Here is a 25,630-nt window from a genome sequence, read left to right as displayed (position 1 = left end):
AACACAGGGTGCATTTTTATGTATAATTTACTGTGTCCTTTCCTTAAATATTTTTAGTTCATACATTTATAATCTCCCTTTCTAAGGTCTTTCTTATGTAGGGTCCTTGCAGAGTAAACCTATATACTCTATGGATAAAATTCTTTCTTTTCTTTAATTTTCATGTTTCACTGATATTTTCTGAAAATTCCTTTTATTGTTTATATTACACCATATCATGTTGGTATTATATTGTCTGTGGACTGTTAAATAAATATCCCTTTTGAGCACTGATAACAGTTGTTTCAATGGATATCTGATCGCAACAGCTAATTAAAGAGTGATTTCCAAACCTGTCAAACTGTCAACTCCACAAACTTCTCCATGCTGGTTTCAGTTAACACATTTTTATTTTGCTTTGCAATAACACTGCTTCATGTCTTCAGAGTCCTCACTAGAAATTAAAAGGCCAGAGCCATGTTTTGTTTCACTCTCAGTTGTAGAGTTGATAATTTTAACACTTTTTTTTTAAAAAATGCCACATGAGGGACCAGGTCCTACTTCTTCCCTAGTGAAGTAAATTCATGAATAAGTTGTGTTCAGGGCCATGTGGGATCACCAAGCATGTGAGAAGAAGGGAGTTTTCCACCTCACTTGATGTTCTGGGCTGCAGCCTGTCCTAGAGTCTCTCTGGTGGGGCTACATATTAGATTATTTATGATTTGAAATGATGCAGCTGCAACTGCCTCTTTTTTTATTTTTTAATGATTAAATAGATCTCTGTGTAAATTCACTTTTACACAGGAGGAGGCATTCCAGAAGAAAGGCAGAGGCCACCTTTGTTTAGTCTTGACTTGCAACGTGGCAGTACACTGTTGTCTCTCAGTGGTCTTGCCCCTAGCGGGAGCATCTGTTTGCCCTAAGCATAGCTCTGTTTCACCTGAAGGCATGTGACATGGAACAAACTCCTGAATCTCCATGTCTCCTTGCTCCCTCCCTTCTTGTGCGACAGACTGCAGACACATGGCATAGGTGGTGCTGTTCTCCTCTCTCTCTTTGAGGATCTGAGGTCCAAGAGAGAAACATCTTGTTTGCGTTGATTTGCTGAGCCCAGGACAGTGTACAGTGTCTGCTACACTTTAAGTGCGTAAGTACCTACTTGCCAAATACATTAATACTAAACAATATTTCTGAGATCGCTGTAGCTTCTCTAAAATGCCAGTATTTAACATCAGTCTGGGACCATTATTACTTGGAAATTAATATTAGGCCTATTCAACTCAATTCATATATCTCCAAGAGCCCAAAACAATGGTGCTGAACAGTGGAATTAGAGAACTACTTCTGCTCTGAGCCTGCCCTGCAGCCGGCTTATAGCCAGGATGCCAATAAGTCATAATTATTTTGTTTTATCTTTTCCTACTTCTAATCATGAAACTTTGCCTGGAATAACCACTGTTTCAATGATAGTGGCAGCTTATTATGTATATGCTACACAGGAACATTACTTCTTGGAAATCCTATGTAATAAAAGAGTAATATGCAAATTACCATACCTCGGCTATACCCACAAGCCATGCCCACCAGTCACACCCTCCAGCTAATCAGGAGTGAATATGCAAATAAGCCCAACCAAGATGGCTGCAGTCACAGAGAGCAAGAGAGAGGCTTGGGTTTCCCAGGCAATGGAGGAAGCCAAGCTTTCTGCCTGCCCTTGCCAGCCTAGGCCTCCACTCAAGGCTACAAAGTTTCAGTGATAGAAGATAAACAAATCCAAATAGATATGGCGGTAGCCACGGAGCTGGAAAGAGCAGGAGTCTAGGGTTGTCCCTGGTGATGAAGGAAGCCAAGCTTCTGAAGCCCTGGCATGCCTTGGCCTCCGCTCCAGGCTACAAAGTTTCAATTATAGAAGATCCTTAAAGCCCAACAGAAATGGCTGCCACCATAGAGTGAGCAGGAGGCGTGGCTCCATTCCAGACTACAAAGTTTCAAAAGAAAATAAATAAATCCCAGATACCAGGGCCTCTGCTTGGGTCACTGGGGGTGTGGCTGGCCTGCAAAAAGGCCCCTTGCCCCAGCCTCCCCACACCCCAAGGGAATCCCCACCCTGATGAGGGACACCCTTCAGGGCAAATCCGCTGGCCCTCTCCCCATTTACCAGGCCTCTATCTTATCTAATAAAAGAGTAATATGCAGATTGACCATCAATCCTACACACAAGATAGCTGCCCCCATGAGGTCAAAGATCATGCCCCCATGTGGACACAAGATGGCCAGCAGGGGAGAGCAGTTGGAAGGAACCATGCCTGCAAGGGATGGCAGTTAGGGGCAAATAGGCTGACAGGGGAGCAGTTAGGCATCAATCAGGCTGGCAGGGGAGTGGTTAGGGGGTGATCAGGCTGGCAGGCAGAAGCGGTTAGGGGCAATCAGGAAGGCAGGCAGGTGAGCAGTTGGGAGCCAGCAGTCCTGGATTGTGAGAGGAATGTCCAACTGCTCATTTAGGATGTCCAAATGCTCGATGGGATCAGGCCTAAATGGGCAGCTGGACATCTCTCGAGGGGTCTCAGATTGAAGACGGCGCAGGATGGGCTGAAGGACACCCTCCCCTCTGTGTACGAATTTAATGCACTAGGCCTCTAGTATATAAATATTAAAAAATAGAAGAGGGGCCAAAATCATCATACATCTCAAAATGTCTGAATCATATTTTAGAAACTATGATATTTAGTTATTTTGAAATTATGTTTAACTAAGATTATTTTAATGCCCTATCAGCTTGTTTTTCTGAAATTAATAAAAATAAGTTTTTAGAATGAAAACACATGACTAAATACCATTTCTTTTGCATGTTCAGTGTTGTCATAAATACCAGCCTGTCTGGTATTTATGACACTTTTGTTAATTAGAATGTGTGCTGGATTAGGACATAGTAATTCTCCTCTTAGACTTTGTGTCAGCTAAACAAGCTCATTACCCTTTTTTTTATCTCCATTTTTCCATATACATATTTTAGAAATTAAATAATAATGTCCATAGAGCCTCTTTCAGCCAGAATATTTTGTTTTTCCCACCTATCTTTTTAAGGCCCAACATCTGAGCAATTAAAACATAAGCCACTGAGACCTTTTCCTCAAAGCTAAGCGTTGCCATTGTATTAAGGTGTGTGAGGTAGTTTTGAGGGGGAAAAACATAAAACATGGTTCATGTCCTGTAGCAATTGTTTTTGAGAAAAATGACTAAAATAAAGTAAATGACAGAGCATGGGAAGTCTAGCATTGAATGTCACATGAGTGGTGGAGATAAGAAGTGCTCCAGGAGGCAAGGCCAGGGCAAGATGCCATTATGTCTAGAAAGATCAGGGACCATCTGGGGTCAGGGGCGCTTGAACTGGGCCACCCAATGTATTCAGGAAGCTGGTGACCCATCTGAAATGTTAATTATATGTTGCAATAATAAACAGAATGTGACGGGCCAAGCGAACAGAAACAACTTTGAGTCTTTATCCTGGAGAGAATTTAGCAGGAAATAAGTTAAGCAGTTGATGGAACAGGGAGACAGGCAGACATGAATGAGGCGGTGACTACATCAAGGATGCAGAGTGGCTTCCACACTGAGGTTGAGGACAGAGGGAGGTGGGGCAGCACAGAGCTCAGGACTGGCTTCCTTGCAGAAGTTGGGGTCTTCCCCTAATATCCCCCATCTCTCACCTGCACCTCCCTTTTTTGGAAGTCAACTGTCATTGTCACAAAGCCTAAAGGAGAAAAGCCCTGATAAATATAACAGGAAACAGGTGCAGGGCAACCTGCTAATGTCTATGGAACATCTAGATGGTATGGGTGTCCAGCTTTAGACAAAATATTAGAGTCTTTCTTATCCCATGCCCTATGACATAAATTTTAATTATTTGTTTTATTGATTTCAGAGAGGAAGGAAGAGGGAAAGAGAGATAGAAACATCAATGATGATAGAGAATCATTGACTGGCTGCCTCCTGCCCTCCCCACACTGGGGTTCAAACCCGGCACCCAGGCATGTGCTCTGATCAGGAATCAAACTGTGACCTCCTGGTATATAGGTTCATGCTCAACCACTGAGCCATGCCAACTGGGCATTAAAGTTCAGAAAATGGAGACACAGAAAGATTGAGTAGCTTTAATATGGTTGTAAAACTATCTAATGGAAGAAGGAAACTGTGACCTTTGTCTGATTCTGAGTCCTTTCTTTTCCCACTGTAGGTATGAGAGGCATGCAAGACAGGCTGCAGTCCATGTTAGTGATTATTGGCAAACATTCCTGGCTGAATTGCAATATTTGGTAGAATGTGGTAAGCCTAGAATAGAGGGGTATTTTATAAAGAACTTTGGTTTTAAATATGATCCAAACAGCCTGTTCTAGTGGCTCCTAAAAATATTGTAGATCTTTCAGTCACACTTCTTTCTGGATTAATATGTCTGCAGCAATACGCGGAAACCTTGGAGAGAATTTCAGAGGGCTGGGCACATTTACAAGTTCTGATGAAATATTCCAGAGAGGAAATAAAAATCAATGATGAAATCAGGGTTTGTGGAAATGATTTCTCATGTGGTTGACATGCAACCACCTTATAGTGACTTCTATAAATTGTTAAAAATGGTATTGCCAAATCTGATTGCAATTAAAAGGATCAAGACTCTTCATAGAATAGTTCCTTTTTTTTTCAGATGATGCTGGTTTTTTGTTCACTATTTTTGAAGCAATGCCTAGCTTATCACTTGATTGGTGTTGCAGTTTACACAGGTGTCCTCATTCTACATTCTGCCCTTGAGGTGAGGGTATTTTATCCACATAACACATTGAAAGACATGCTATTACTCAGAGGACTCTTGAAAAATACTATAAACTTCCATTAGCTCTATGTTGCTTTTATGCATCAAGTATAAGAGATATTTTTTAAAATATATTTTATTGATTTTTTTTACAGAGAGGAAGGGAGAGGGATAGAGAGCTAAGAACATAGATGAGAGAGAAACATCGACCAGCTGCCTCCTGCACACCCCCAACCGGGGATGTGCCCGCAACAAATGTACATGCCCTTGACCGGAATCGAACCTGGGACCTTTCAGTCTACAGACCGACCCTCTACCACTGAGCCAAACTGGTTTCGGCTATAAGAGATATTTTAAGATAGTGTGATGTGTTTTTGTTCTAGCCAGGCCTCAGGATGTCAGTTTCCAGCCTGGATTCAGAGCTCCAGGGTCTGGCCTGTGAGGGGAGATGGGAGAAGGGAGATTTCAGTCATCTCCCCACGGTACAGTGAGTGCTGCTGACACAAACAGATCACTAAAATTATTATAGACATATAGATCACAGTTTATCCTTAAAGCCGGTTCCAACCCAGAGCTGTAATTAAGGAGCATGCGACAAGAACACTTAATTGATATGGACAGAAAGGCTAAGAATAAAAGACACAGAATGAAATACCCAGGTATAAGACAATGGCTTCCATCCAGGGTCACTGGAGCAGCTGAGCACAAACATGTCTTTGCACATATACTTCAAGTTAGATCCCATATGTTAGGAAGCTTTTTGTACATTCTCTTCAACTGCTTTTTAGAACCAATAATTAGCATTTCAAAGACTGAGGTTAGATATTCACCAGGTGGAAGTGATTTGTGTATATTATGTTTAGTATTGCACTTATAAACATTTTTTAGCTTCTTAAAAATGTCACTTTAAAAAGGAGATCATGACACAAATCAACTCATCCAAGAACACATTTTTTTTCACTAGAAATTTATTTATTCCTGTTCCTCATCTTTATAAAAGGAGAAAATTATCAGAGGGAGACTGAGTAGCTGAAAAATGATGATGTTTATTGATTGGCTAGCATGATACTTTCTGGTTTAAAAAGAGCTTCCAAGTGCAAACAAGGTGTACATATCTTCAAAAATTTTTTTTAAATGTCCAACTGGAATCCCCAGTTAATCTGGTGTTTTTCCCCCTATTCATTATTTTGCAGAAAAGATGAAATGTTAGAAAAACAACCCAATTAAATATGGGTATTTAAGATTATTAAATGTCAAGGATTGTGTCATACTCAATTAATGGAGAACTTGATACTTTAATATATACACCAATGTAAAGTGATTCTACAATGACTCTACAGGTGACAAATCATCATCCAGTCATCAAATGTGTATTAAATCATTTTCATGGGAATCAGAATGTTTAACAATATTTTCGTCAAGGGTACAAGCATTTTCCTTAAAGCATGAAGACCTCTAGATTCTAATCTTAGCTTTGCAACAAGGCCACCATAAACTCAGGAGACAGCCCTAAAATATCTGTGGCACAGTATTTTCAAATACAAATGAAAAGTTTAGTGACATTTAAGTTTCCTTTTTATTTTAACCCTTTCCATTTTCTTTTTTGAAAATTATCACTTCCCTCCTTCAGGAAAATGTTTATTCCTTTGCTTTGGCTGCATAATTAGCATGGGAAATTTTAGCATTTAGGAAACCCATTCCACCCAATTTTCTTTGAAGCTGATTTCTTTTAAACTGGAGGTGGGAAAGGACTCTGATGCTCCTGAGGTCTCAAGATTAGGAGCCCAGGTCTTTCAGTGCCAACTCCTCTCTCACATAAAGTTTGGAGTCATAGGAAGAAGCTCATCAGAGGAAGAAGCAGGAACAAGGAGCAGAGTCCTAGGTTCTGGATTCCAGGCCCACCTACGGGAAACACCTCCTGGTCTTTCCACAGCTCATTATGGAAAACTCACTGCAGTCTAGTCAAGTTTAATAAAAGTCATATAGAGATTTCTAGGTAAATCTCACTTAATCCGAAAATTATGTTAACCAAAGGACTTGGTTTCACAAACATAAAAAACACACAAAAAACATACACAAAAACAAACCAAACTAGATTAGGACAGTGCCTGACACATCAGACCTATATAAGTATTTGTTAATTGGCTGAATGATCTATAAAAATAAAAATGTAATATACTAATTAGACTGGACAGCCTAATGACCTTCTGGATGTCATTCTTTAAGTTCTTTCCGAGGAAGCCATGGCAGAAGGGGCCAAGGAAGAGGTGGTTAGGTGTGATCAGGCAGGCAGACAAGTGGTTAGGGGCAATCAGGCAGGCAGGCAGAGTAGTTAGGGGCAATCAGGCAGGCAGGCAAGTGGTTAGGGGCAATCAGGCAGGCAGAAGAGTGGATAGGGGCAATCAGGCAAGCAAGTGAGCAGTTAGGGGCAATCAGGCACGCAGGCAGAATGGTTAGGGGTGATCAGGCAGGCAGGCAAGTGGTTAGGGGTGATGAGGCAGGTAGGCAGAGTCATTAGGGGCTATCAGGCAGGCAGGCAGGCAGGCAGGCGAGTGATTAGGAGCCAGCAGGCCTGGATTGCGAGAGGGATGTCCGACTGCCGGTTAGGCCCAATCCTGCAAGAAGTCAGATATTCCTCTAGGGGTCCTGGATTGTGAGAGGGGGCATGCTAGACTGAGGAACCTCCTTCCCCTGTGCATGAATTTTGTGCACCGGGATCTCTAGTTCTAAATAATGTATACTTTGCAGGATATGATGTATTTATTGGTAGAAATACACCTAAAATAAGTATCCTTGGCTGTCAACCACAATGACTAAATAGGACAGGTTTGTGGTGGACATAAAGCAATCCTTACACACTAGACATTTTCAGGGTGAGAAGTATTGAAAAATGATGTCCTTAGTTTATATTGTAACATTGCCTTTGTGGCAAGCAGACAGAGTGCCAACTTGGTGGTGCCATTCTCAGAGGTGATCATTAGAATGGCAGGTAGTGAGGGGGAAGATGCTTTGTGAATATCAGTGAAAGATTTCCCTAGGAATGAGGGGACTGGGAAATTCAATTAAACTTCTATATGTATAAATGCATATGTGAACTATGGTACAAATAATAAATAAATGGTTATAGATACAGTACATATAAATAAAACACAACATATACATGTATTTGTATAGTTGATTTGAGATACATTTTTTCAAATTTAGCGTATAATACCTGGAGTTAAATGATTATAGTAAGAATGATGATAATAGAAACAATAATAATAGTATTTATGAACAGATTTGGTATAATTTAGCATAATGTATCTCTATATCTATCTATCTATCTATCTATCTATCTATCTATCTTCATCATCAGTATCTATCTATCTATCTATCATCTATCTATCTATCATCTATCTATCTATCTATTTATCATCTATGTATCATCTATCTTTTTCATAGTAGCAGGCAGGTGCTATTCATGTCCTGGTTTATGCATGGAATTTGAGGCCCAGAGAGGTATATGCATTCTCCAGGTTTCTAGAATAGTAGGGCTGGAGTCTCATTAGAATCCAGTCAATTTAACTGCATCCTGATGTTTTATGTGAATGGAAAAGAAAGCAAACTTATCAGGTTAGTGAATGCTTTATATAGACTATCAAAGCATATGTACACATATTGTTAATAATAACTACAATTATAAAATGATAAAGTATACTAAATCTTGATGGATTAAGCACTTAACCAAATTATCAAATATAGTCATCAGTTTCCTTGGGTCCCCAGGACCTCAGTAACTAGCAGTCACATCGAGCAGAAAGTGAAAGACAGATCTCCATGGGCCAGAGACTATTTGGGAACAAACCCTAGGAGTGCACTCACTGACAAAACTGGTGTTTTGTTGAAAGAAAGTGAGAGAGTATTAAGCTTATCATTTCAAAATATAAATATTAATTTCATACCAGGCCTGCTAAAATCAGGTTTCTTTCTCTGTATGCACATGCACACACAAATATACACACACAGCATGTGCGCATATTTCTGAGATTATTTAAATCTTTCTTTCACAGATCTAATTTGAATAAACACGCAGACCACATCCCATTAAAATAATCTGTCACAGCTTTCACTTCTCTAAACTGCTTTTGAAAACACGAACTTGACAATTTATACAAAGCTTCTCAAAATGACTTTTAAGACTTTTTATAAGTGAATGAACTAAATATGCTGGAGATTTCCAAATTGCACTTCAAAGGGAAGCACAAAAGTCTGTAAACAATAAAAAAATAAAATCCTATATCACATTTCATGCATTGACTAACTGTTTGTGGAGGTCTGAATATTTTAATCCATAGAAGAATTCATAAACCTTTGTAAAAATGAAAAGTATTTTAACCCTATAGTGAATGACCTTTATGATTCATTTTGGGGGTCATTTCTTTTCTGGTAAATGCATTGTGGATTATAAGTATAAAAAATGAGTGGGAAATTTTGTGTTATTCATTTTGAAGGCTCTTTTTATTAAGAGAAGAAATGAAATTCAATGAAAATCATTTTGCTGATAATTATAATGAAATATGAGGTGCTCGAGTATATTCTATTGCAGATGATATAGAGGAAATGACTATCTGCTCAAAGACTGAGTTAATGGATTGGATCCACAAAACTTGGTCTGGCTCATTTCTGCACACACTCATCATAGTGACAGTGGGTGAAGTTGCTTCCAAGGGAACTTTGGTTGGAAAGATCAGGAGGATCATGGGCAATCTTGTTTTCATTCCCGGAGACTTAACCATTTATTAGTCATTATTGGGCAGTGTCAGCAGCGGTGTGGTAATCTGAGCAAACCACCTTGGTGGCCACAGGGAGCAGGGAGAAGTCATGACTTTGAGTCAGATATCAGGCTGAGTTAGGGCCAGAGCGAGACCATAGTTTCCAGAGAAGAAACAAGTAAGGTGGAATTGAAAGTGGCTATATTCAAACAATCCTCACATTTCTTAGTTCCAAATTATGGCCTATCATTTTTTTTGGACCTTCCTAGTGTAATTGGTGAATAGATGAGAACAACTGTGCCTTAACAAATATTTTTAAAAACACACTTTGTGATGTAGTTCTTGGGACCGACCACATTGTGTCTAAGATCAGGAGTTGCCTCATATGGGATTTGCAGGCCACGGCCTCCTGTATCCATCCCGGCTGCTGACTGGTGCTTGGTGCCTGGGGGACTTGGGATGCAACTTTTGTTTTTTAAAAAAAAACATATTTTATTGATTTTTTACAGAGAAGAAAGAAGAGGGATAGAGAGCTAGAAACATCAATGAGAGAGAAACATCGATCAGCTGCCTCTTGCACACCTTTTACTGGGGATGTGCCTGCAACCAAGGTACATGCCTTTGACTGGAATTGAACCTGGGACCTTTCAGTCCGCAGGCCGATGCTCTATCCACTGAGCCAAACCAGTTAGGGCATGGGATGCAACTTTATTACACAGAGGTACTGTGAAAACAAGCTGAAGATTTTAAAATACATATTGGAGTTTAGGTACTATTACATCTCTCGAGAATTCAACTGATGATTTTATTTTATTTTATTTATTTTTTGGGGGGGATTTTTGATTTTTGATTTTTGATTTTTTCAGTTTTTTATTAAATTATTATCTGTGTGCATATTTTAACATTGCCCACCCCCTCCCATATATACACCCTCCCTCCCCAGAGTTTTGTGTCCATTGGTTGTACTTATATGCATGTATACAAGTCCTTCGGTCAATCTATTATCTCCCCCAGATCTCCCTACCCTACCTGCTGTAATTTGACAGTCTGCTTGTTGTTTTACTTCTCTATATCTATCTTGTGAATAATGGAATTGAGGCTCTTTTGTTAAGACGAATTAAAACCTATAATGTTCTTAAAGCCAAGATAACTTTCAGAGAATTTGAAGGGCTTCGGGTCCCTTAAGCATTTTAATCTATTTAGTTTAAAATGAGATTTAAAATTTAAAATGATAACCTAAAGGCCCAAAATAACTGTTTTTTTAAAAGTGCATTTTTAAATTAGATTACAATTATAATTTTTCAGTTGGAACACACCTTATTAGTTAAAAATACAACTTGAATATTTATATATGAGAAACTGCATAATGATAATAGTTGGACCTGATACCCAGCAATTCTGAGTGCAATCCCTGGATGTTTTTAGGTCTACCATTGAAACTTATTCATGAGATTGTCAGTTGACTATTGATTAGATGTGGGATCCTTCTCCTAGCCTCAACATTTTCTGATCTTTAGTATGGGAATAATAATAATTTATTTTCAAAAGAATAGTTTTTTGGTTTTTTATAGAGAGAGGAAAGGAGAAGAAACATCAATGTGAGAGCATAACATCAATCATCTGCCTTCTGTACCAGGAATCAAACCCACAACCCGGGCATGTGACCTGACTAGGAATCAAACCAGAAACTTCTCAGTATATAGGATGATGATTATCCAACTGAGCCACATCAAGCAAGGTGGAATAATAATAATTTCTATATCATAGGGTCCTATTGCAGATTATATGAGTACACACAAACCAGTATCAGACACATCCTGATGGCTTATCAACAATTAGCTATTATTATCCTATCTAATAAAGAGGGAATATGCTAATTTATTGCCATATCCTCAAAGATGGCAGTGCCCACAGCCACAATATGGCAGTGCCCAGTCCCCTCATCCCTGCTGGGGCAGCAGACATGCTGCACAGCCAGGCCCACCCCCAGTCTTCTCAGCCCCCCAGCTGCCCAGGGCCAGACACCCAGGGCCTCAGGGGGTGGTTGCCCAGCCGCCCAGGGTCACCTGAGGCTCAGATAACCAGGGCCAGCTGGGGCTTATGCTGCTGACAGTGACAGTAGCAGAGGTATGATGGATGCATCACCTTCCCCTGATCGCTGGGTCACCTCCTGCCCCTGAAGGCTCCCAGACTGTGAGAGTGGGCAGGCCTGGGTGAGAACCCCCACTCCTGTGCATGAATTTTCATACACAGGGCCTCTAGTAAAAAATAATGGCAGTGAGAAATCTGAATAATGTAATTGAAATACTAATATATACACACACTATATGAGAGTTTGATTCTATAGTTAATTCAATTTAGCCTTATATATACTATATTATGGTATTTATAATGATACTATATGGAGATAACAAATCAGCCTGTGTATGTAGGTTATCACTGAATTCCACTAAACATAGAATGAAAAACTTGGAACTCATGGAATGCTAAGGGTAAGGTAATAGAACTCCAGGGTAAAAAATTTTCAAGGCAGTTTATAAATCAGAAGAAACACTAAACTAGAAGCTCCCTGTTAGCTTGCAGGAACAAATCACCAATATAAATTCTCAGAATGGTAGTTGGGTTCTGTGGGAATGCCTCAAACAATGTCCCATTGTTTTATGGGTTGAAAAGTCTTAGAGTGTCACCTCACCTCTCTCATGCACTTTAATGAAGATGAAAAGGTTAGAAATATCTGGGATGGAAAGACATTAGATTTATAACCAGGGAGGTGCAAGTCCTTCAGTTTGACTAGGACTAAGATGATTTAAAGAGAATAAATGTTAGACATCTGTTTGATTATGAAAACCTAAAATTAAAACCCAAATCACCACTTTTGTCTGTGCACAAATAATTTTTAAAATTATTAGATAGATCCTTTTTGAATTTGTTAACTATTTAACACATGAAGAAAACTTCCAAGAACATGGCTTTACTAATAACCTAATATAATCAATATCTGGTCAAGATTTCGGAGGTAATTAAACAAATGTGTCATGAAACTATCTTTTCTTTAAAGCAATAAGTACTCAAAAACATCTTTTTCTTATTTACTCATGAAGTCAGTTTTGCAGTGTTCAAAATGCAGGTACCAGAAGCAGAATTAAGAAAAAACAGGGAGATACAGTCAAAAAGTCTCATTATTAATCTAAGTCAAATTTTGATGGCGTTATCTACCACATTATTAAAATGACATATCCATCCTTTAAATTCCATGTGAGAATGAAGAAAATAATATTTTGACAAAAATGGCATCAACGTTGCATAACTTGAAATGTGTTTTAATATCATCATTGTGAACACATTCTACTATATTGCTAAATGAACTCCTCCAGCCAGTTTTTCTACATAACTAATTAAAACAGTGGAAGCATTAGGACTTGATCAAGGTAGGAAGTGATTAAGATTTGCCTCATCTTGCACTTTAACTGTAAAACAGGATTTCATGCATCTCAAATCCTATTAGTTTATTTGGTAAAAGTGACCTTCCCAATGCCCTTTCAAATACAGCATATTGGAGTGTGTTTATCATTAGCAGAGAGCGCTATGCCAAACACGACTTTTAAACCTATTTTCTGATTCAAATTTAGTAGATCTAATAAAAATAAATACCTTAGGCTTTGCAGCTGCATCCATTTGTACATGCAAATTCGGTAATTGCTTATATAAATTGAGTAAACTGTACATGAAAACAAGCTGTTAAATGTTCAATTAATCAGTTTGCAAAAGTCTTCGTGTTCTTTCTACCAGCAAACTTCCACAGATCACTCACAGGAGCTGAAAGCAATATCATATATCACCTGACGTGCAACAAAGTTTCTTTGTTTCCTGTTACTAGGCTATGGTTCATCCATCCATCCATCCATTCATGCATGCATCCAACACTATTTTTAAGACACCTTAGAAATTCTACCTCATTTATGTTTGGTTTATAACATAAACAATGGTGATTTAAAAACAAGTTACTGATCCTCTAATTTTGTTTCTATGATCTTCTGTGTTTCTTGTGGCCCTCAAAGGTAGGCAGAATGATGCTACAGAAGTAGCATTGGGATCCCATTTTCACTCTCAAGGATTAGAATTTGTGAAAGATAACTTTTTTATTTTTGTAAAGTTTTCTTGTGAAAGGGTTTAATCAGTCTTACTATGCTCTTGTCACTTCCAACACCCTGAGAGTCCTCATTACATGCTTGTTCTACCATCCTCTTCTTTTTTTAAAAAAAATATATATTTTATTGATTTTTTACAGAGAAGAAGGGAGAGGGATAGAGAGTTAGAAATATCAATGAGAGAGAAACATCAATCAGCTGCTTCCTGCACACCCCCCACTGCGGATGTGCCTGCAACCAAGGTACATGCCCTTGACCAGAATCGAACCCAGGACCCTTCAGTCCACAGGCCGACACTCTATCCACTGAGCCAAACCGGTTTCAGCTATCATCCTCTTCTTCATTCACTCTGTGATGGTCTGAGGAGTGGTATTGCCACAACATTCACATAAGAATGAACACATGAAAATGCTGATTCTTACTCAATAGGTATGATATTGGGGATGGAGAGTTTGTACTCCTGATGAGTACCAGGCAAAGCTGATGCTTTCTGATCCTGAGCTGCACTTGGAGTGGCCAAGGTATGGCTTAGGCTGCACCCCACAATGCCCATCCTGGCTTCTACTTCTAGATTGGCCTTGGAAAAATAAATATATTTTAGTTAGAGAGAAAGGCATTTTTAACAAAGGTAAACACACAGGATGGACAGTATCCCAGATTCTGATGCATATGAAATGGGGATGTAGGAATGACAAAAAGTTGAATGTGTTAGTGTTTCTTAATTTACTTTATGGGTGGGTCACATGGACATAGGCTCAGAGGATGGGAATTTAGCTCAGTGTCTTCATAATAGAAAATTACAGAAGCGACCATGAAAAAATTTCTTACTGGCACTTTACTACATCATTACAGCAATCCTTTGCATTGCCCATGCCTGACATAAGAAAACTGAATCCTGGAGGTGCTAAGTAATTTTCCCAATTTTGTACAACTACTAAATGGCAGAGCTGCAATTCTGAGGCAATTCTGTATCACTCCAGAACTTGGAAAAACTTTATGCTATGCAAAATTCTTCCCATTATCACTCAGCACTACCTCCTTCCATACCTTGATATAATTATTGGTTTGGTGGTAGAAAGCGCATTATGCAGAGAAATGAAAGAACATTGATTGTATCAGCTGATATTATTTAAAATACCAACATTTGGCAGAATTCAGGTTTCTTGAAATAATGACCTATTCAAGGATTTGGACTTTTACATTTTTCAGATTTAATGAAGATAGAGTTCAATGGATACAGGATTCTATGAAAGTTCTTGTTAATATATGAATGTCTAGCAGGAAGAAAAATCCTGTCAAGCGCTCACAATATACATTTGGATATGCGGTTTTAAAAACTTTTTCTAAAGCAAAGAGATAATTCATTTATAAATTTGGGCCAACAAGTTCTGATAATTTTTTTTAATCTACTTCCTTTGAGAATTGAAACCTTATTTTCTTAAAAGTCAAATGTAAGATTTTGAAAATAAAATGGTAATCTCCTTTTAGACCATTTTCTTCCTCCTCTGTGAATATAATCTTTTTTTTCTTTTAATATATATATATATATATATATATATATATATATATATATATATATATATATTTTAACAGAGAGGAAGAGAGAGGGATAGAGAGTTAGAAACATTGATGAGAGAGGATCATTGATCAGCTGCCTCTTGCACACCCCCTCCTGAGGATGTGCCCGCAACCAAGGTACATGCCCTTGACCGGAATCGAACCCGGGACCTTTAAGTCCGCAGGCCGACGCTCTATCTATTGAGCCAAACCGGTTTCGGCTGTGTATATAATCTTTTTGAAGCAAATGAAAGGTTTGGTCTCAGGAATTCTGGAAATACAGGGAGTCCTAATCATGTTGATCACCTGGTCTGACGTGACGATGTTCCATGACCCATTAGCCAACATTAATGCTGTATTTCTGAGAGCTTAATTTGGGAAAAGACCCATTTCCTTTTTTTCTGTCTTTTTCAGACAATATCTGAAGTAGGTTTAGTTATCAGATTAATTCATTAATAGACAGAGTAGGATTTTAAAAAAAATATTGGGCAGAATGTTGAGTTGTCTTTTGAGAAATTATTAAAAGAACTGGGAATGCTAGTGGGAAGCTGGAAAGCTGGTGGAGACCCAGTAAGTTCTCCCAAGTACCTGAACAGCTAACTTATGGAACAGGTGGGCGATTCATTCCACTGGACCTCTGTTGTCAACTAAAACCAATATGTGAAGTTCAAAGCAGGCAGTTTGGGCTCAGTGCTCATCTTCAGAACTGTCTGAGGATAAAAACACTGCCGTGGGGAGCAGTAAGTTCCAGGAATGGACCACAGACATAGTTGTGGTAGTTGAATTTAAACATCAGAGGGGGAATTAGACCAGGTCATCCTTAAGGCTTTCCCAATTTTCAGATGACACTGTGGTTTGAAGCTGTCTCCTGGCAGGCAGGCTCTGATAAGAATCAGATTGGTTTACACAGGAAAGCCCTCAGGCAATTGTGTGGGCTGTCAGAGGTTTATCTTCCTTCTTCTTTTGTGCCTTATGCTTTCTAGTTTCTTTCTGTCCCAGCAGCTGAGTTCTTAGATTCTGAAGGTCTGCTCTGTCCTGGAGTTCATATTATTCCAATGAGTTCCAAGTACTAGTATATCATCAAACCTGCGTCAAAATGCCAGAATAGCTCTCCCTAGGGCTCTGATAGACTAGGCAAAGGAGCCCCTGTAAGATGTCCTCCCAGGCAAAACCTACTAAAGAATTTATGCAAGAAATAATAGCAATTCAACTCCAAGTCTTCCAGAAGAAATGGGAGAGGACAGATTTGACTGCATTAGATGAGACCAGAGCCACTCTGAAATAAGACCATATGAAAATATTACAAGAAAAAAATACTATAGAATAGTAGTCCACATGAATATGAACATAACAACATTTTAAAACATTTTGGAAAACCAAATCTACCAGTATGAGGAAAATGTATGATGACCCACTGAAATTCATCCCAGGAATGTAAAGTTATGTCAACATTTGAAAATCAATCACTATAATTTTCTTCAACAATAGATTAAACAGGAAAAAATATTATTATATGATTTTAGACCAAACCTATTTCTGATAAAGAAAATATCACAGTAAAGTAGGAAGAGAAGGATACTTCTTCTAACCTGATAATAGAACTTTATCAAATAATAGAAAGCATACTTAATTATGCTTTCTAAGATTAGGATCAAGGCAAGGAAGGCCTCTCACTTCTCTTATTCATATTTGTATAAATAACCAAAATAATAAGGCAAGATAAATATTTTTTGAAGGCTAGATATTGAAAAGGCCACTTAAAATTCTCTGTATTTGAAGATAAAATAATTTTCAAAGAGAATCCCAGAAACTAAAAACAGAACTAGACTAGATGAGTTAGTAAATTATCAAGAATAGGCTTGAAATTCAAAAACCAATTTTTAAAAAATGATTGCTAATAAAAATAGATATGAAAATAAAAATACATTAGCAATAGTCTCAAAACTATGATGCACACAGGGAGAAAAATAAAATATATGTGTAAAATTTATCTGCTGAAAACTATAGCATGTTGCTGAGAAAAATTAAACTCTAAATAAAATTTATAAAGAAGAAATATATGCCATTTTTTAAAGATATAAAAACTCATAAAGTGGTCCATTCACCCAAAACTGATTAATATATTCAATACAATCAAAATGGCAACAATCTATGTATTTGTGTTCAAATTTATGTTTTCTCAAATGTACATGGGAAACAACTGACCTATAATAGCCAAAACAATTTTGAAAAAGACCACTACCTACAGTGCAACTGCTGGGCCTTATGGTAAGTATATGATTAATTCTATAAGAAATTGCCAAATTGTTTTCAAAATCGGTTGATTTTAAGACTTTCTCTAAAGATATAGTAAAGACAATGTGTATTGGCATGACTGATGGATCAGTGGAATATAATAGAAAAATCCTCTTTGATCTTTGACAATAGCTCCAAGGCAGATCAATGGAAAAGGGTAATCTTTTCAATGATCCATGTTGGAACAATAGGGCATCCATATGTACAAAAATAAACTCTGATTCATAACTTACACATAAAATCATAAAAATAACATTGAAAAATTAAACTTCCTTAAATGTAAAACTATTGCTTTTTGAAAGATACTGTGAAGCAAATGAAAAAACAACAACAAAAAAAAACAACAAAAACAAGACACAGCTTGGGAGAAAATTTTTGGAAAACACATATCTAATAAAGTACTATTAACAAAAATATATAAAATTTTTCCAAACTCCATGGTAAAAAGACAAATAATTCAATATATAATGGAAAAATATTTGAATACTTATAAAACATACAATAGATATTCAATAAGCACATTGGACAGATATTAGTAATTAATGAAATGCAAAAACCACAGTGAGATGTCACTTCTCTTCTACTAGACTGATATAAAGAGAAAACTGTCAGCACCCATGCTTGTCAGGATGAAGAGCAATGGGTACTATTATATGTTGTTGATGTCAATGTAAAATGGAACAACCCATTTTGAAAAGCTTGGCAATTTCTTATAGAATTAACTGTGTATGTATCATAAGGTCCAGCAGTTGCACTGTATGTGCTCTTACTCAAGTGAAATGCAAACATAAGGATACATGCCTGCCCATGAATGTTTATCACTGCTTTAATCACAATCACCAAAATATACCTTTTGAAAAGGTAAATAGATTATGGTCCATCTATGCAGTGGGATAAGACTCAACATGAAACTTATGTCTTTATACAATAGCACCAATAAATCCAAAAAACACGACTTGAGTTAAGGATACCAGACTCTGAGGAATGCAGGTATATGATACTAGTTACAGGTCATTCTGAAAAGGCCAAACCAGCATTACTCAGAGTCCTTTTGCATAATTTAGTTTTCATGAGCTGGTATCTTTCATTGAGATTGTTTTATTCACTTAAGTAATCTCTGAGTACCTTGAGATTTTAAATTTCCACCTTCTTCTTCAACAACAATTTAACACCCCACACTCATAACTTTTTGCCCACCCTAACATTGAGCTGCATCCTATACACAGGAGAATCTTTGACAGTTGGTCGTACTTAAAGTCTAATGGATATTTAATATTCTCACAATGGTTTTTACCCTCCCAGTAGCCCTGAATTATTTATGAATAACATCATATCTCTTTAAGTAAAACACAGCTCTTCTAATGAATCAGAGCATGAGCCTTGGGCCCATTCCAGTCCAGGAGATAACCGCTATGTATACAAATCCACATGGGTATAGTTTCTCAAATTTTGGCAAAGTGAGAGAATGCTGCCCCCACTTCTGCCTTGCTATATTGGAATTCAAACCTGCAGATACATATGCCACATTTGTCCAACCATTTGAAAGACCATGATCAGAAGGCCTGTGGCCCCTCACCAATGCAAGGCCAAGGAAGCAGCCTCGCAGTTGGACTTCCGTGGTCCTGGTGAGGCCCACTGGGTGCATGGATGGCTTCTTCCATCTTTGGGAGCTTGTATTTCTTCCCTTGCAGTTAACTCTTCTTCCTGAAATATGTCACGAAATTTATTTTAGGTGTGATGTGGTCCTGAGAATTTTGCTTTAAATCCAGAAGAAGCAGGTTTAAATTTTTATCACTTCACTTAATAGATGACCCTTGGACTGCTTTTCAGTAAAATCAAGCACAATAATAATGATCATATAGGGCTATTGTGAGATTTGAGAGGATATATTTCAAGTTCCTAGCACAGTGGTTCACAAGCAGAAGATACTAAATATTGTGGTAGTAGCTACTGCTGTTTGTCATATTTGTGAATTCTTTAAAATAATATTTGATTAAGTGACATTTATCATAGCTTAACAGTAAGAAAAAGGCAGTGCAATTTTTTTGGATGGGAAAATCATACTAGATAATTCATTACTATTCTTTGTTTAAGGGAGGCCAGAAAGACAGTAAAGACTTTACTCAGGTATTGTTTATTTATCTCTTCAATAATCTGAAAAATATTAATGAAGTGGCGGGTCTTAAATGTGGACACTTATCTGTGTCCATAACATGTCTCTTGGCCACATCCACGGTTTCCTCATCTGCCAGGGGAGACTAGAAAAGAACTGGGTGTCAGAAATGGGTGGGCAGCTGCTTTGCTCAGACTAATGTGGTTTCTATTTCTTTTCTAGCTGCCAGTGCTTTCTTCTAGTGAAGATCATGTTATAACCTCTTGGAATATTAGAAAACATGAGTCTCTATCATTAAAAGCTAGTATTTCTTTAGATTATACTGAGTTGAAAGAATGAAGTGTGACCTATGTCTTCATCCTCTGGGCCTATATCAAATTATCACAGACTGGGTGGCTTATCAATAATAATATTAATTTGTTGCTCAGAGTTCTGGAGGCTGAAAGTCCAAGGTCAAGGCACAAGAAGGTTCAGAGTCTGGTTCGCAGACAGTCTCTTCTCATATGGAAAAAGGGTTGAGGGAGCTCTCTGGGGTCTCTTATGTAAGGGCACTAATCCCATCATGTGGAACACACCCTCATTATGTCATCATCTCCCAAAGGTCCTACCTCTAACAGGATTACACTGGGGGTTAGGTTTCAGCACATGAATTGGGAGGAGACAGAGCATACAGACTATAGTAAACTTAATCCTGAGAATTTTCAAAAGTTGAGAATAAAAAATGTCATCGTTTTAAAAATATATTTTTGTGCTACTTACTAAATGTCACAAAATCATTGGGGGGGAAAATCGGTCCTACTTTTTTTTACTTTTTTCATCAGCAGGAGATAGAAATACATCCTGCTTTCTTGTTGCTTCTCATGTGGCCAGGATGAAGAAAGCAAAAAGGACAATCACATTCTAGGTGAGTCTCATGGATAGAGCATCGGCCTGCGGACTGAAAGGTCCTGGGTCCCGGGTTTGATTCCGGTCAAGGGCATGTACCTTGGTTGCTGGCACATCCCCAGTAGGGGGTGTGCAAGAGGTAGCTGATCGATGATTCTCTCTCATCGATGTTTCTAACTATCCCTCTCTCTTCCTCTCTGTGAAAAATCAATAATATATATATATATATATATATATATATATATATATATATATTTTTTTTTTTTTTTAAAAGAAAAGATGAGAAGAGAAAGCAAAAATTAAAAAAAAAAATGATTGGCCCTGGCCTGTATAGCTCAGTTGAATGTCTTCCCATGCACTGAGAGGTCACAAGTTCCAGTCCCAGTTAGGGCACATGCCAGAGCTGCTGACTTGATCCCAAGTAGGTGGTGTGCAGGAGGCAGCTGATTCATGTTTTCATATCTCTCTCTCTCTCTCTCTCTCTCTCTCTCTCTCTCTCTCTCTCTCTCTTTCTCTCTCTCCAATAAAAACACATTTTTAAAAAATGACACAGATTGACAATAAGAAATTAGAAAAATGCCCAGGGCTTCTTTCACTTGGTGGATTTTTATGTAAGCAATATTATCTGTATAGACATCTGAACATACCTACAGCTAGCACATGGTAGATTTTCAATCCTTAGTCAAGCAAAGAAAGAGTTCAATAACTGGAGCCAAGCTTTTCCTGTTTTAGTTTTGTTTGTTTGTTTGTTTGTTTTGCAAAAGGAGAAGATATTCCCTAATTTTAAAAAAGTTGTATGGAGTATATTCCATGCCAATATACATCTTATTGAATGAGATATCAAGCCTAAGATTTTTGGAGGAGAAATAACAGGCACATTGATGAAATCCCAAACATAAAAACAATTTTAAGCATGTCGATTCATCCATTCATTTATTACAAACTTATGTGTGAGTTGAATAGGGGCTGCTATTGAGGTTTTAGGTTAACAGGAACCCCCTTGTAAGACATTGCATTTGTGCCTGAGAAATTACCCAGTTAAATGGGACCATCTTAGAAATATTAATCCACATGTAGAATGAGTGACGTGTTATGGGGAGGCGTTTGCTACACTTAATGGAAATATGTGATCAAAAACCTCATTGGGGGAATTTGGGTGATTTTGCAACTTAGGTAATATCTAAATTGCACCTTGAAAAGTCAGCAGGAATTTGACAAGTAGAAGAGAGTTGACATATGAAGAGGAAGCCGCTTGTGCCAGAATGAAACCACTGACTTCTGCTGGGCCAAGACCCTAATAAGGCACAGCAGGTTGCTGGCCATACCCTCTTCTCAGGACCAAGGACAGGGCCAATGGCACTGGACCAGGGAACCACTCTGCATACCCTGGCTTCCCAGGAACAAATAAGAAGGCAGATACAAGCTGAAAGCTGAAAAGCATTTTCATGTGACCTCCTTCTGAGATACAGGCTTGCCTTTGGTGTGGGATTTCCTGTGAGCATGTCTTAATTGCTTTGCACATCTAAACATCCCACGCGGTATTGTCAGGAACTACTATGGACAGCCAACTCCATTGTGCTAAACAAAATCAGTGATTTGGAAAAAATTACAGTTCTGGATGCCGTCATTGGCACAGCAAGAATATCCTCCCTCCAATGGTTAAAAAGGAAAAAATAATTGGCCAGTGCACCAACCCAAGGAAGACCTCTTTGTCAGTGTAGAGTGGAGTAATCCTTTGGAAAGGAAGTGGAATACAACACAGTAATTTTAGATGATTTAGCTTGGATGGCGGCATCTTAGAAGGTTGTGGCTCTTCCTTTTGAAAGTTATTTTGAAATAAAAATGACATTCTTTCTGCAGTGCTAACCATGTGTTAGTACTGTCTTCAATGGCAGCACAAAAGCTATTTAGTCAAGAGGCAGATATAATGGGCACTGAGCTTCTCTCACTAGAGACTCACATACACAGTGGCACTTGCAGATCTGAATGATCAAATCTTAAGTAGAGTACTGTGTGCCACTTGGTTGAAATTTTTGCAAAGTTTTGGAAAGGAGGCATGTTAACTCAAAGGTGTTTCTAAATGATTCTTTCTTAATATTCAATATTGAGGGGGAAATAAGCAGGTATAATTCAAAGTAGGTATAGTTCAAGCCTTTCCCTCCTCCAGACACACTTAGTGTCATGAATTTACAAGATTATCAGGTCTGTGAATGCTTCCCTATCAATACAAATCACATGGTTTTCTCTTCTCTGATTTTATTATAATGACTGCCTTGAGTTTTCACAAAGGCAATTTTTGGGGGAGTTGGGTTAATGACATGTTTCTACAAGCAGACTGAGGGCTATTCCCATGATGGTGGCTTATTCTCCTGAGAGCTTCTATGTGACCATTTCAATACCCCTTCACAATGTAACTTTCTCTTCACTCACACACAGTATGTAGCATCCCTGCTTGCACACCTTTTTTTTTTCCTACTTCTATCATACCCAAAGGGTAACATATATCAAGGTTTGATGACTCTGTATCAGGCAACAATAACCACATTTAGGTAGAGAACATTACCCTGCTCATTTTAGAGTTAGTATACATTGGGAACCACACCTGATTCTGGAGCTCCTAATCTCTTTGTGATCCTGGCTCTCTGATAGAAGTAGCCCTGGACTTCTTAGCAATAGCTAAATAGAAACACGAAATGGAACATACAAAGAATGCCACCTTACACAGATTCCACAATGGCTGGCACCTTGGCCATAAGTGCATCCGTGTACAGCAGTGCTTACTGTTGGGTTAAACCATCTGGCTAGATTCCCACAGAACCTGATTCTCTAATGTGCCATGCTTACAGAAATGCTGGAAGCCACAGTGTCTTTGAGAGAAAATGGATGCAACTGCAGCTAACACATAAAATTTATTGGATTCATAAAATTGGCACCTGCAGATTCAGAACTCTGGGCCAGTCTGACATAAATGTTTTCAAAACAATAATATTCATGAAGCACTGAAAACATTCTAGTGAGTTAAAGCCCTGGTTCCTGCAAGCCCCTCCGGGCCCTTGTCTGCTTATCACTTAGTCCTCCAGCGCACAGACCGAAGCAGGGACCCAAACAGGTGGTCATGGCAAAAGAAGGGCCACTCTCTGGGGTCTGGGCAACTAAAGAACCAGTGAGCCAACAAGTTGCCTGCAGCAGAAAGCTGGGCTTCGGGTGTCTTCTTTCTTGAAGGTGCATTGTGGGATTGAGGTGGTACTTTCCAAGACCATACAGACTTCAGAATTACATGCTAGACATGGGGGTTTGTCTCTTTCTCAGAGTAGCTTTTATCTCAAAACATTTGGTAGAAACAGAGTCTTCCCATTGCCTATTCATCATATGTATCAATTCCACTAATTCATCGCATTAAAATTTGACCCAATCTCCAATCCCAAGATTCTTTTCTGGAGATGACCACATCCACTGATCCTCATGGGGAAGGAGTTCTGTCACATCATTTTCTAGGTACCACAGCCCATTCCCCTCCTGTCTCAGCCTGACCCTTTAGAATAGTCTCATTATAACTCTTTGTTTCCAATGTATTCATATAGTATATGATATTTATATATTATACTAGAGGCCTGATGCACAAAACTCGTGCAAGAGTAGACCTTCCTTTCCCCAGCTGCTAGCACCAGCTTCCCTCTGGCACCCAGGACCCAGGCTACCCTCGCAGTCCCAGCTTCATCCAGAAGGTCATCCAGAAGAATGTCTGGAAGGATGTCTGGTCTAATTGGTATATTACAATTTTTTATTATAGATATGTACTAGTATACTAGTATAAACGTACACTGTTCATATGTTTAAACCCCAGAAGTTATGCAAGTACTGTTAAGGTAACTGTTTCTCTTAATTGAATCTCATTGGGATCCTTATCCATATTGCTCCCTGTGATTAAGTATTTTCCTTTCAAAATGTGTGATGCAAAGAGCTTTCTGGTGGAACAGATATGACAGGGCAGTAAGATTCTTTAGAATCATTTTCCCTAGAAAAGCTTGTCCTTAAATGTGGCACATTCAAATTGCACCTAACTATGAAAAAGCTAAATTATTTTGGAAAAATCATTAGATTTGTTTAAAAATTGAGAGATGTTTATAACTGCAAAAAAAGTAAGAAGGATAATATCATAACAAGCTGCATATCTTCCCCCAGAATTGACAGTTAATATTATCTCATATTTATCTTATAGTTTTAATACTATAGATTAAATGTCATAAATTAAATTAGAATTCTCAATATAATCATGACACCTGCAAAAACAAAGGAAATTTCCTTTAATTCATACATAAACTATGAATTATTTCTGTGTCTCACATCTATCTACATATCTGTCATTGATCTACCGTCTATCTATATTAGTGGACTTTACACATATTTATTGGCTATATTAAGATGACCTGGATCAGAGAATGAAACTGATTTGGTCATTGAGATAGTCCATATGAAAACACTTCAGATGTTTTAAATTTCCACCACCTCCAGAAGAAAGTTTGGAATTATATATACCCAGAGGACATGTAATGAAAAGGTTATCAATAACTGTACTTAATTTGTTTATATCTGGAGTTAAGTCCCTTAGCAAGGAGGTTCAAGTCCCTAAAATCCCAAATCTCTTTAGTCATTGGTAAAAACTGGGTAAATGACGTACTCATAACCTCCTCACACAGTTATTTTCAGGCAATAGTGTGTATGTGGAGAAAGCGTTCTGCAAAGCCAACAGCACTGTGTGAAGTAGGTGGCACCTCAGTCAAACCCACATGTGACAGTTGGATTTCCTACCTTATCTTTAGCAGCTCATCTCTGCCTCTGGGACTCTGTGGGGCACAGGCATGGTCACCTCCATCTCTCTGTCCTTCATAGTATCTCACTGTCCCCTGAAGATGAGGGCTATTCAATAAATACTTGATTGAATGAAGAAAGGGGGATGCTGGATAACTAGAATTACTATGGGCAAATGACATGTGTCCCCTTCATTATTTTAGACTCCTGAATTAAAAGATTTCAGGAATTATAGTTTGGCCACAGAATACATTTCCATGGAATTTTATTCTGGAGGAGAGAGGCT

This window comes from Pipistrellus hanaki (assembly GCF_964339955.1).
Source record: "Pipistrellus hanaki genome assembly, chromosome: 1".
In the NCBI taxonomy this organism is placed as follows: Eukaryota; Metazoa; Chordata; class Mammalia; order Chiroptera; family Vespertilionidae; genus Pipistrellus; species Pipistrellus hanaki.
This window is presented reverse-complemented; position numbering follows the sequence as displayed.